Source organism: Buteo buteo, chromosome 4 (genome assembly GCF_964188355.1).
Source record: "Buteo buteo chromosome 4, bButBut1.hap1.1, whole genome shotgun sequence".
Lineage (NCBI taxonomy): Eukaryota > Metazoa > Chordata > Aves > Accipitriformes > Accipitridae > Buteo > Buteo buteo.
Genome location: NC_134174.1, coordinates 62,342,638 through 62,356,894, shown reverse-complemented (window position 1 = coordinate 62,356,894; position 14,257 = coordinate 62,342,638). Strand labels below are relative to the sequence as shown.

The window sequence follows — 14,257 nt, the reverse complement described above, 5'->3', positions numbered from 1 at the left end:
ATTCTGATTTCCCCTATGTTAAAGAAATGCAGTATGATGCCAATTACTTCAGGGGGGAATGACTCTGGATTTATACCACTGTATCTGAGATCATAATTTGACTCCTTGTGAGTAATTGAGGTCATGTGTCTTCCTTTTTAACTTCACCACTGTAATGCCTACGCCTCATGCTGGAGGGTGAGTAGCTTGAACCATCCCAGATGACTGAGTCATGAGCATTTTTTCTAGATGAATACATGAGAGTTTATATGAGAGCAAGTAATTGCTCTTCATATGTGCCTGGGATATTATTTCATTAAGCAAACTACTCCCTGTTCATGCAGAAGCCCTAAAGATCAAGCAGCTGCTAGTGCCAAATTAAGTTTTTCTTGGGGTTAGAGCACAAAGTCAAAACTCTTGGGTCCTTTTTCATTAACTTCCTCAACTTGTGACTTTGGACAAACTCCCCAGGATCTCTGTGCATCAGTTACCCATCTATAAAGTGGAACGAAAGCTTACTTTATGAGGGAAAAGAGATGTGAAAGTTAAGCATGTGGGGCCAAATTCTGTCCTCTTACTCATACTGAAACAGCCCCTGGCTCTGTGCTCCTTAACTGTTTGGCTCCGTGACATCACCGAGGAAAGCCGGGCTCGGTGTAAGTTCGTATGTTTACCCCTGGCTCTCTGGGTTGGTAAAACACTCTGAAATTCTCCGATGAAAGCTGCCCTATAAATACAAAGTGTTCTTGTGACTCAGGTTCACTCTTTGTTTGGGTACAGATTCAACATCTCGCTTCCCTGGCTTATGAGACAGGTTGTTATTACAACGCTCTTTCCTACCTCCTAACACCTACTTAAACAGAAATCACTTCTTCTGCTCTCACATTCAGGGCACAGAAATCTATTTAAACTTTCCTTTCGACATGAAGGAAATCATTAAAATCAACCTCAATCCCTCTCCCCGAGGGAATGCTGTCTTGTTACATCGAACCTCTACAAGTAAAGCCTATAGCATGTCTTTAACTTTGCTTTTCTTAGGAAGGACCTCAGCTTCTGAGACTGAAGAGGCTTCTCTGAAGCCATGAGCAGCATGGGAGAGCAAGGGCATGGGGGAAAAGAGAAGTTCTCCTCCCCAAGGAGGAGTTTTAATATGCCTGAAGAAGGGAATTAAGACTTCAGATCGAGGCTTTAGCACCCTGTTATACAAGTGACACCCTTTAGCATAAAATCACTGTATTGAGGGAAAGCAGGGCATTATCAGCTATGTTTGTACAATCAAATTTGAGAATATCTTATATCCATTTCATGCATGAGTAAGTGGCTACATAACCTATAAGGCACCAGAGGTCTGTTTTGCTAAGTTTTCTCCTTATGGTAGTAACTTTTCCTCTCTATATGTAATATCTAAGGTATAGTCATCCAGGTTAGTGATAGAAAACTGTTATTTTCACCTTCCCATAGCTGTAGAGGTGGCGGTTGCATTAGTACCAGGATGGGGTCAAACAGAACGGCACCGAGCCTGGTAGACACCCACCCAACACCCCCAGCACACACACACACACACACACACACTGGACACTTCTTACCTTGCCTTGCACAAGCCCGAGGGTCCAGAGCCACCAAACCCAGATGTGTTCCAGAGTTCTATTAGTGCACACACTAAAGAGCATATTTATGATACCACAAATATTTAAGTGTGGTCTCTGCAAGTGGGAGGAGAAACTGCTCACTCCAAACGCTTTTGGCCACAGGATTTCCCTATCTTGCCAGCCTCATGCATCCCTCTGAAGCTGTGGGTTTGGTGGGAAGGCCTCAGATAATCATCTGACATCTTTCATAACGCTCATAAAAAGAGCTGGTGAGAACTCCTTACATATTATCATACGTATCTGAGTTTCCACAGGACAAAGCAACACTTCCAGGAAAGGAGGGAGAAAGCATGCGGTTGGTGCTGAGGCATCCGAGGAGTCATCTGCCAGGTGATGGAGTGGGGAAAGAATGATTCTGCCAATGTGTCTCGGAAAGCTCTGGCCAGCTCCTTCCCTCTTTGCTTTCTTGTTAGGAAAACTCAACTTTACTAGCTTGATATACAGTGTGATTGTGAAATGAAGCTGATGAAAAGATGATTTAAATTTGATATTCAATCTCCTGGTTTGGACTGATAAAAGGCTTTCCTGCAATATGCTCTTTTACAGAATGGTCACCTTTTCCCCTGGCTTTAGTGAGAGCCAAACTGGGCCTCTGCAAAATCGAAATGATCCTTGCCCCAAAGTTTACATCTTCAGCTGAAAACAAGGGATCAGGTTCCCTCCCTCGGGCTGAGCGGATCCTTACTCTGTGAGTAATCCTACTGAAACCAATGGGACTACTCATGGAGTTGAAAGAGGTACTGGCATGGTGTAAAGGTCGCTGACTTTGGTTCCAAATATCCATTCACCTTGTTTGTTTATTTCTGTATTCAAAGGCTTTTAATCCTACAGGCATTGCAATGTATTGGGACTGAGGTGCAACATCTGAGATTTGCTGCCTGCCTGGCTCTCCCAGGTTGTGTAAAGAAATCCAGGGTCTGGAAGGATGGAGGAATTTTGGCCAAAATAGTTTGGTCAAAACTTTGGTTTGGTTTCTTCTGGTTGGGTTTTTTGGTTGTTTTTTTTTTTTTTTTGCTTTTCTTCTTCCCTCCAGCCAAACTCCCAGCCACACTGGCAAAGTGAGCTGTACTTCACTGGACACCCTGTCTCAAAAAAGAAAGTAGCTTTTCCACTAGCAGAGGAAAAAGACGGCTCCCATGTGCATGGTATTGCTGCTTCTTTTTCTGACCAAAGTCAGCTGGTTAAGCGAAGTACCCTCTCTGCTGTTACATGTAAGTACTTCTTTCATTTCCCATGACGTTAATACAGCTCTGCATATAATGCCATTTCCCCATGGCATTAATATGGCTCCACATGTGGGGAAAGAGGAGCTCTGCAGAAGACCTCCTTGGGTTATCCTTTAGCTCTCACTGAAATGGGTTGGAAATTTCAGAGGGGAAATTTTTACGCTGGCAAAATGCCAGACTGATTAAGTCAAAACGAACCTCCCAGCAGAAATCAGACGGGTTTCTCTGGTTTCCGATGAGCTCAGTGGGCTGGTAGGCTGTTTGCAGAGCCTGGTGACTGGGAAAGCCCCAGCTCAGTCCCGTTAGATCCACAGCTCCGTTAGATAACTGGGTGTTAGTCACTGCTATCTTTATCTGGCTATGTCACTGCAAGGAGTTCATCACGCTGATGTAATCCACACCGGACCAAGCTCCTGGCGTGGGTGAGGCTCTAAGGCCATGCTCTGCTCCTTGAGAGCCTCTAATGGAGCTCGGGAGCTCGGAAGTCCTCTGCTTTTGAAAATACCCAAACCACCCTGAACAACACCCCACCACAGACTGGTTTACGAGGGGAAGATACCCACTCCAAAAATGACATTCAAAACACTTCAAGGTGGCAAGGAGCAGCTCAAAGGCAGTAATTTTGGGTTGCCTGGAACAACTTAATTCCACCTTGTGCGTAAAATCAACTCTCCAACCCTGTAGCTGTCTGGTCCTGTTCTCCTTTCTCCTCCCAGGCTGTCACCCAGTCTTTAAATGGCTCGGGGACCCCTGCCTGCCTAAAGGGGATAAAGCTTGGAAGAGTCCAATTACTAATCTCTAGAAGTCTCTACTGAGTATATATGATTTCTCTTTCAATTTTCTTTCTTAAAAATAGATTAATAGTTTTATGCCCTTGTTTTTCAGCTTGAGGCAGAAAATCTAACAGAAATTTTCAGCTTGAATGATGAAAGTTTAGCGAAGCTATACGGAATGGGAAATAGGACCTTCTCCTGGGAAGTGCTGAGCAACCTTGGCATGAGGTGGGACTCAGGCAGTGCAGGGTGGACTGTCAGAGCGCTCAGCAGAGCACTCCACCGGTCAGGCTGGTAAGTGCTGTCAGACCCTGCAGAGCCCTGAATTGAGTGTGTAAATGTATATAATCTGCCCGGAGGTCTCAGGCAAGCAAGGCTGATTCCTGGTTTCATGATGTTTTCTATGTGATTATTCCAGAATCTCCTTAACTTCCCTTTCCCTGCCATAAAACGCCAGTCTCTCATCCAAATCCTGATGTCATCTTCTCTTCCCTCCCCAGTGCCCCATTTCATCTGTCGCTATCAGATTGCCTCCCCTCTTGTCTGTGGGGACGCCGGCAGAGCAGGGCAAAGATATCACAGAAAAGAATCTTTCTGTCCTCTCATCTCTGCTACCTCCTTTATTGCAAGGCTTTAGAAGCAGATCCACCTCTCACCCGACATCTATGCAAGTGTCCAAAACAGTGGGATGCATCTATAGAGAACCCATCTTTAGTCACCTGGCACTTTAGTGACCTTTGTCTCTACTTCTTTTTAAAATTTATAATACATGGGATCAGTCTTTTATCCCCAAGAAAATAAGCAGATCTGCACTGTTTCCATAGAAGAGGCAGGGAAAGAGGGTGGTGATGAGCTGGCTCTTAGCACCAGCCCTAGGAAAGCATGGAGCAGGGTCCCAGCACCCACGCCTGCCTGCCTCCTGGGGTCCCAGCACCCACATCTGCCTGCCTTCTGGGGTCCCCCAGCTCATGAGCCCAGGCTGCACGGAGGTTCTCCTGCTCCACACTGGCCTTGACATGGTGTCATCACTCTAAAAGCTGCTGTTTCTTCCCCTGGATCCCGACCGAGGTCCCTTCCCTTGTGAGGAGAAGTTGTCTGGCAATGCAAGAAAACAGTCTGTGCGTTGTGCTCCTTCGCAGTTACAGACAAGGTGACAGGCATGCTATGGTGACTTAGGAAAACGAGCTGACAAGTTCTCATAAACAATAATAATAAGTAAAATAATATTTCATTTTCTCCAAATTAGGAGGGGTTTTGGTTTGCTCTCAGAAATCTGCTGGTCCTCTGAAATGGATCAGTAGTGACACCCAGTGGCCACGAACTGAGACAGCTATGGTAACTTTAGGCTGTAACGGCATGCACTGGATTTACATGTATCCTAAAAGTGTTCTGTATGCAAAAAAAAAAAAAAATGTATATAGGTTTTATAAGTACCACTGTCCAGGGAGTGAAGAAAAACACCATACCCACCCAGATCATCTTTTCGAGGGCTGGTGCAACAGCTTCTTGTCCTTGGAGCTACTGCTCCGCTCTGACCCACGCAATCATGTTTCCTTCCATTGGGGCTGGTCTTTGGAAGAAGCTTAATTCACTCAACAAGGTGTTTTGAAGTGAGTTAAAGTTAGAGGTCTTATGGAAGAAGTTGGGTTGCCTATACAGGTTGGCAGCTTGTTTTATCAGTTTTTTCACAGGGCTTTGTAGCTCGCAGGTGGTTTATATTTATCTGGTTGGCTTCTTATCTTCTGGCAACGCTGCCTGAACAAAGGGGCTATCTGCACTGCCCAGAGTCAGACAGATGTTGTGGTGTCTGTGTTATGGGTGAGGGAACTGCTAATAGTGTTGTTGTTTTTTTAAGGGAAATGGGTATGAATGTATGAAATACGTACAGAGTTTCCTAGTGCTGACACCAATTAAAACTTTCATAGCGTTATTTCCAGAGATTTGGAAATGTCCACTAGATCTAGGTAGTCCAAGTCCAACCTGGCAATCCTACATCATGAGTGATTTTTTCCTACATTATGATTTTTTCTTTTCTTATCATGTTATCATGGTGTTCCAACCCACAATGTGCTAAATACAGCAAGGCACATACTTCCAGCGTCCAAATAGCTCCCTGACCTTGAGCAAGCAGACCCAGGAGCACTGTCTTGGATTGCGGCCACCCTCCTTCACTTCTTGCTGATCCAGGGTTGCAGAGTGACTTAGCTCCTGATGGGGAACATGCAGCAGGCCACCGACAAGTGAATCCGCTGGTTGGTACGATTCAGGGAACTTAGAGAAGACCTTACTTCTCTTTCTCGGTGCGTTAGAAAAATACTGACCAGCCCAGTGTGCGGTCAGGGGAACAGCCTAGAGTGAGCCAGGCACAGAATATTTTTTACTGACTAAATGTGCGCTAGGAAATGCTCAGGTCTCCCTCAGACACAATAGGCTTTTCTTTAGTAAAGTGCTGACGCTGTGACTCCATAAAGTAAATCCTCAGTAAAATATTGTTTCTCACTTGATCTCACTTGCAATTTAACAAGTTAGATTTACACCCTCTCTGACAGCCTTGTGCCTCTCGCTCAATTCTAATCTGAAGCGACTGCTGCGGTTCACTCCAGGGTTGGGAGAGATAATCAAGTTACTGTTGCTTGGAGTGTTACTGTGTGTTCGTCAAGGCTGGGTGTTCGACCACATGCATATTTCTAGACCCTCACAAACACACGGCAAAAATGCATTATCTTAAATCTTTTTTTGCTGACATTTAAATGAACACATATTTCCTCAAATATGTGACAGGCCGAGAGCATCTGGCCCCACTGATGCTCAGTAAGTAACTCATTACACTGCAGGAGCTTGCTCATGTTTGAGCCCTGGGCTTTGGTAATGCTCTTGCCTGGTTTACAGCACTGGTGTACTTGATTTGCGCTTGAGCCAGAGTAATATATTTAGGCGTGTGAGCAACAAATTTTGCACAGAGATCCAAACCTTTAATTCACAGCTATGGGAAGTGTTGGAGTAAACCCCTAGCTCATTACTCATTGTTTACATTTAGAATATGGATGCTTCAAGGAATGACAAAATGTACAGTCTCAAAAAACATATGTATTGAAACTAAAAAGCAGAGACACATAAACCAGCCTTTCAGATCCTGCCAATGCTTTATCTGAGACAGCAGCCTGATAAAAAATCCTACTTGTCTGTTTAGGATGGTTGCTTAAGGACATTATGATAACTGACATTTCTGGCATGTCACTTTTTGTTTTGTGATTGTCAGGATGGCTGTCATTTCTCTCTTTCTTCCATTTCTTGTAACGCTTGTTTACTTACTTGGTAATGCTTAGTTCTCTTTTGGGATTAAAAGAAGCTAAGGTTACAAATATGACACAGATGGCAGCAAGCTCCTATTATTTAATGGTAAAGCACCAAACACATACAACTATTTATGCTCAGCTAGTACTTACAAACATATAGTAGTAGATCATTATACTAATTTCTAACAGAGATGGGTATCTTCAGAAAATCCAGATTCTGCTTCTTTCAGAAAATTTTGGGATGACTTCCCAAAAGATATCCAAGGAACTTACTAACACTGCAGCCCTCAAATTACCACCTCTCTGTCCTGTGCTGACCAGACCAAGGCATGCATCATTATCTAGAAGTTTGATTCCTGCTAAGGAAACAGAAGGGGAAAGCAAGCAGTGCCTGTCTCCATACTAGCTCTGAGCTACTACCTGGGTACCCCACTGTCATGGGATGTGAAACATCCTATGAGCCAGGAGAGAACAGATTACCACTACCAGATATCAGGATAACATCTGAGAAAAATATCAGGCTGCAAGGGAGGAGTTAAAAATCAAAAGCTTTATGTCATCGGTGCCGGGTTGGGTGACAGAGCAGGTTGGTTGCAAGGAGGGAAGAAGGGAGTAAGTGAGAATACTGGTCTCTAGCAAAGTCTTTATGAGGCAGTGTAAGTCTAGCAGGGGTTAATAGAAAGTAATACCATTAAACTTGGCTGAATTCAGAGCAGAGTGAGATTTGCTTTCTCAGAGGTTTGAGATGTGGAGGTTTGGCAGTTCACTAAGAAATGAAACCTTAAAAGGGGTAGTTGGAGTACTTTTTACTATTATTATTAATAATTTTTCAAATCCCTGGCAGGGATACAGTCCTTAGGTGATCCACCTGCAGAAGAGGTATATGTATGGAGGGTGGCTGCTGGCTGAAGAGAAAAAAGGCTGCGGACGGGACTGGTCATATGGTGCTGCGTTGTCTTGGAGCGCGGCATATTTCTGCTTGGGTGCTTGGTCTTTCTCCAAGAGTTGAGATCGCTAGCACCATGGTGAAGGATTCACGACAGCTACCTGCTGCTGGAGATACAGGGCATATAGGTTTAGTCCTTACTACATGTGGAAGAGGGAACTGTTTTATTTGTATAGCCAGCAACTGTTGGCTGTGTCTCCATTTTATTTTTTTTTTTAATTCCTGTGGCAAAAAATAAAGGTGGAATCCCTTGAACTTCCTGGAAAGTAAGTTTTGTTGGAGGAAAAGAGAGTTTTGCTTCTTTCTTTACAACTTCCCTACCCACCCCCCAAAAGTAAATTAATGTTATAGTGTTGCCCAAATCCACTGACAAGGCCAGCTTGTGTTGAGCATGGTTGAAACAATAAAACTCTATTGGTATCATCTGGTCTCACATAGGCACTTGAAAGGCAAGTACGAGGCCAAAGTAGGGGTGACTGTTAGCAATACAATCACTTCAGGAAGGCTGGAGCTTGCCCTTTGCTTCATGCTCCTAACCCTACCACCAAAAAAGAAAACAGTGTTTTAGATGGTGAAACAATACCTGAACTGTTGCTTTTTTTTCCCTACAGGATTTCTTCTTTCTTCATCCCCGTGCTGGAAAGCTCTGTCACTTTACCCACTGGAAATCCAAACAATGTGTAAGGATATACCTTGAGGAGCAAATACTGCACTGACCCTAAGTCTGTCCTGCAGCCCACGTAAAGGGACCAACCCAGCTCCCCGTGAAAACATACGAGGAATACAGAGAGACTGATAAGGTACAAAACTCTCTGCTAACTTATGTTAAAAAAACTTTGCGCATCTGTCCAGAAAAGTCTCAGCTATTGAGACAACCAGGAAATAGGTTACTTGCCTGGTGGTGGTGGCACCAGAACAAGCGGATCCCCAAGGGGAGTGGATTCAATGACTGGATTCAATGCTGCTTTTAAGTGGACCTCTCCCAGGCTCTTCTGAATGCAGGCAACTGTAACGTTTGCTAGCTGTCTTATTTTCTCCCAGCTGTCCTCTTAGGACTTCTCTCATTGTAGCTTTACTTACCTACAGGTGAGAGAACTCAACTGCATGGTGGGAAATGTACCTGTGCTCTTCAAAAATTGTTAAGAAATGAAGGTAGCAGTTGCATCATTAGCCATAGATAGATTAGCCATAGATGAAAAAAAGTCATCCAAAGCTGCATATTTTTACGCATGAGGTCATGTCTCCTTGTGCTGATTCTAGCTCAATGGGGGCTCAGTCTGGGGGCAAAAAAGGAAGAAGCTGAAAGTCTTCTTCATTGTAATGATTGCTTGAGTTTGCCTACACAACTACAAAGCTTTCCTGTTAACATCAAATTAGATAACAATTTAGATAACATCAAGTTAGATAACATCAAGTAGTACTGATGAAACCAACCATTTAGAGAAGATATAATGGCATATTATTGCCTGTGAAGGAATTGCACTTAGGTTTTCCAGTATCCCTCTGTTGCTAGATTTAGTATCACATTACAGGAAGCCTGACTGGACAAACCTTGGCAAGATCTAATGATCTCATGTTCTTCGCTGTTCTGTTTTACACGCTGACATGCAGATGCTGATCTGCTTTGGAGACAGTATGAGCTGGCTTTGCATCTTCTGCTGTTCAAAAAGAACTAAGTTTTAGAGCCCTGTGTCCCAGAAGACCTGTGAGGATGAAGCTTTAGACTGTATTTTGTGTCTTCAAGCCAAGACTATCTCCAGAAGAAACTGTACAAAGGATAATGTATTTTTATTGTGCTGATTAGTCAGTAAGGTTTTTAATGCCACAGGAAACTTGAGGGATGCAGCTGTGAGTCTCCATATGGTTAACTCCTGAAGCACTTAAGTAATGTCCTGGGATAATATATTCCACGCTTAGTTTAAAAAACACAACCAGACAAACAAAAAAAAAAATCAAAAAAAAACTTGAAAAAGAAAATCACAAACCACAGTATCTGTAATATGAGAAGACAGAGGGTTCTCTCCTTTCTTATTACATGAAAATGTATTTTCTTTGATTTTGACCATCCTCTATGTGCTTTTTCACCCACTCAGCTGTGTTAGTCTACAGTACCCACTTAGCAATAGCCTGCTTGGATCTATGTGTCCGGCAAAATCTTGCAAGTTACTCCTTGGCATCTTTATTGCATTTACCAATAACAGGCTATGTTTTTCTAGTTCTCCACCTGCACACAAGAACATACGCACTGTCTGCCAGACCAGTGCAGGACTTAATTTCCTTAGCTGAGCTAATCAGCAAACAGGTGCCAGCTAAAGCAGAATGAACCAAGGCAATCACAGAAAAGTCATTGGAAGTTTTGTTCTCAAACAAATAAGAAAAAAGAAATGCATGAGATTTATTGAGCATGAAATCTTCAGACACTAAGAATCAGATATTACAAATTCTCACCATCCATCACGAATGTTGGACTAGAGAAGCACTAAGTACATCAGTGGTACTGCTGAAACTATTAACAGTTGGGTCCCAGGTGTAAGCAGTGGGCTATGGAAAGGAGATGTGTTTGCATGAAGATAAGCATTCCTCAGAAAAGCTGTGAACCCAAACTCTTAATGGCTACCGAGAATCATTTTTATGTTGTTTACCAAAACCCAGTGCTTCTAAATGCTTCTCTATTAGAAAAGGGTACTTTGTATTGTCGGTAAATGGGATAATGAGGAAGTGTGAAAGATGAGTCACCAAGCCACAAGGAAATAAAATGTAGTGTGAGCAACCACAGCACCCTCACTTGGCCCTGTGGTCCTTCGATAGAGCATAACGCAGTTCCCTGCAGCCGTGGCCTCCAACAAGAGCTACGTTCAGCTCACTAGCACGGATGAAGGTTAAGGATACTTATTCCAGCTGCCCCAGATGTGCCTACATGACCACGTTATTTAAACAGCTTGTCATTTTAGTAAGTACATTTCTCTTGATCTTACAGGTGTGACTTCAAGGTTGAAGAGCTAAGCCCCATCTTCTCAGAGGATTCAGGTGACAACGTACCTTCTGGAGATGTGATGCAACTCAGCTGAGGTCTGTGGTGAGACCTAGGGCAGGAATCCTGGCACAGCTGTCCAACAGGGCTGTCCTCTCCGTGTTTGGTATCCAAATTGTTACAACACCCTCCTGAGATGTTGAGATGGGGCAGATTCAAAGCAAACCCACCCTGGAAACTGGGCAAGTTGAGCCCAAACACAGAGTAACACAGGAGCAAAACGTTGAGCCAGAACAATGAGTAGGGAGGGAAGACAGGGCTGTGCTGCTGAATTCTGACCAAAACCTATTTCTGTAGATAAAGCTTGTGTCAAAAAAACAAAACAAAACAACAACAAAACACAAAATGCAAACCAGCCACAGACTAGGATATTACCTAATGCTACTAAGAGTTAAAAGTAGGGGAAGTAGAAGGGAAAAGTTGATGGTGTGTGGTAGAGCAGCAATAACTTGTTTTTAAATCTTCATTGCATCTTTGACCTCCTCCTTCACCTAAATTTGAACCTGTGCTTGCTCTTAATGGCACCTATCTTGTGTCAAGTGAACAGTCTCCCCCGGTAAATGCATCTTTCCAATAAAAGATGCCAAAAAGAAAGTTACTGTGGGAAGAGTCACACTGGTGAGAGTAACTGTAGGAAACAAAGAAGAACTTGGCCTTGTGGAAAAGCAGTATTTTCACTGTCCTGAGAAAGTTTCACAAATAACTTGGCATATACTTTGAAAATGTCCTTGACGGTGCCCTTTTAAGCAACGAGAAAGCAGGCAAGCTCATGTTACAGCATCAGATAAGCTGAGCAACTGGTGCGGAGGAAGTATTAATGCCCACAAATCTCCTGTGTAAAATCAAGCACAGACAATTACCTTGGTTATGAACCACGGCAGTGTAACAGGCTTCAGCTAGCAGCCTGTCCAGCTGCTTTTTGGCATGAATCCTGAACAGACCTTGCAGTTGGTCCTAAATCTTCAGATACTTTCCTCCTCCCCCACACGCTTGGCTAGTAGCCGTTCCGATTACATTCAGCATTCACAGAGCTGCTGATGGCTGCCCTTTTCCTAGAGATACGGGCAGCTCGGCCAAATTGCCATCGATGGGCTCTCTCCCAGGCTTTTGCAGTAAAACAGCAGAGGCTCTAAGTGAAAGGGGGATACAGTCCTGAAGAAGGAGAATTTCCTAGACAATCGCCATCCAGAACAGAGCTGTAATCAGCCAAAGAAATCTGTACTCCTTTCCTAATAGGAGGGAGAGAGGAACCCCCAAATACACCAGCTCCCCCCACCACAGGCAATTCTGTTGCACAAATGCATCTCTGTGAATCTCTGTGTATCTCTGTTAAAGACCTCAGGCCTCCCTTGAAGAGATTTAGCACAGGACAGAGCTCACTCCTTTTACCTATCCATGGACACCTTGTTCTTGACAAGGCCTGTTGTCAAAACCCCGCTTTTTCTGCTGCCATCCTTCTTACTATGTAATTTATACATGTTTGCCTGCGATTCTCTTCCCCTGCCTTTGACATCCTTTGTGCCTAAGCTGCTCCAGAGATCAAGCAGAGGCGTATGTATATTAATACGAGTGGGTAACAGATGAGTACACTCATGCTCCCTAGCTTGTGCTCCCTCCAAAGCAGATCATTTCTGCATGGTACAAACAGTGCTGCCAAACTATATTTTAAGCATTTAAGCTAATGAAACCAAGATTAGCATCTCAGAAGTCTATTAACAAACTTCGGAGGGTTGGTTTTTTTACCCAGCATCCATATTTATATATTATTAATGAAATCCAAGAGTTGCAGTAAATGCCTCTGTTACTCCTGTATCACTCCTGTGTATGGCAGTGTATAAATTATTCCTACTACTGGCCCTTGCTGGTTGTCTCTTAAGAAGTTAACAGTGAAAAGGAAGAGCTTTCTGTTCCCTCCAGAAACAAAGTCCCACTACCACGCCAAGCATGGGGCTGAGCTTAGCCCGCTTTCTACCTGCTTTACCTGCCTGAAATCTGCATTCCCCCTGCAAACTGCTTTGCCTTCTGTAGGGAACAGAAACCAGGGGAAGGCAACAGGATTACCCTGAGACAACAAAGAAAAACGCTGGGTACGAGGAGGTCTGGGAACCCACGCCAGCCTTCACTCGGTCTTTACACTGGAATCAGCAGGGGATGAAGCTCTGGGGAAACAGGTCTGAAGGAGGGGTATGCAAGAAAAACCCACATGCTGCTTAATTTCTCAGAAAAATATTATCGTCCTTCCTGCTCCTCCTCTAGAAGCAGTCATTTCTGATCCCTGAGATAAAACCCAACTGTTTTCTGTTGTTCTTCCTCTCTTAACCAAGCTCTGCTCCTGCAGTGGCTCCTCCGCTGCAGCGCCTGCGGCAGTGTTCACGGGGGCTCAGGGAGGTGCCTTCCCTTCCAGCTTCCTCTTCCTCCTCACCACCCTACCTGCTAACTCTGCCTCGCCCAGCCCCACTCCTGAGCACGATGTGCCTCCTCAGCCTCTTGTTTTCTACCTTTTTTCCATTGCTTGTGTGCTACCAGTTTGGGGGATCTTCGGCCACGACCTGATCAGGTCTTCCTCGTTAGATCCCTTCTACTCCTGTGCCCCTTCCTCTTCCTCCCAAGAGGAGAGGGAGCTCTTACAGGTTAATTTTCCAGACCAGCTGAGTGTTGATAAATAATTATGCAATATTTAGTGGATATTTACTGACTGCAAAGGAGAGCAAGCCTGCAGTGATCTGTGGAAAAACAAGGCAGGGATCATCTTTTCAAGCCTCAACAAAGGAGTTTTGTTGGATGACTAGCTCACAGCAGCATCTGCAATAGAAACAGTTAACAGTTGGATTTAAAAAAAACATGAACATGAGACTAAGGTAGAACATTTAAAAATAACTGTTCTTTATGTTGCTACGGAGACCTTTATTATAGCCATTGTACGTGATGTGCATTGATTACATTCCACGTAGGTAACATTTCTCTCTCAGACTAGTAGAAGCTGACAATACTCCCACTTGTATGAGATGGTATGTAGGAGCATACAGGTTGTGGAACTAAACAACGCTAGGGAGGAGGTTTACTCTTTTTTCAACTCTTAAAGCAGTTTTAGTACTCCATTAATAGTTTTTTGCCCTTGCAGGTATCCCTTGTTTAATACATTCTCCTGTTTCTAAAGCAAAAGTGCTTAGGATCATTGTAATTGGGGTGATAAATACAGCAATCCTATTATAAAAATAAGGGTTATAATTCATACGGCTGGCAGTGCATGCATCTGGAGCGCTCTCAGTTAAATCTGAGTAGTTTCAACACATGGCATTCAAACAAAAACTGTACTGACTGCATTAAAGATTTTATTTGTCTTTAAGCCTAGTTGAT

The 14,257-nt window shown here is 43.7% G+C and overlaps 1 long non-coding RNA gene across 1 annotated transcript; it reads left to right on the top strand.

Moving 5' to 3' along the window:
- Positions 1 to 3,750: 3,750 nt before the first annotated feature.
- On the top strand, positions 3,751 to 11,871 carry LOC142030704 (uncharacterized). Its single transcript, XR_012650241.1, has 3 exons — positions 3,751 to 3,921; positions 8,481 to 8,669; positions 10,847 to 11,871. It is a non-coding gene; the product is annotated as an uncharacterized LOC142030704 (long non-coding RNA).
- Positions 11,872 to 14,257: the final 2,386 nt, after the last annotated feature.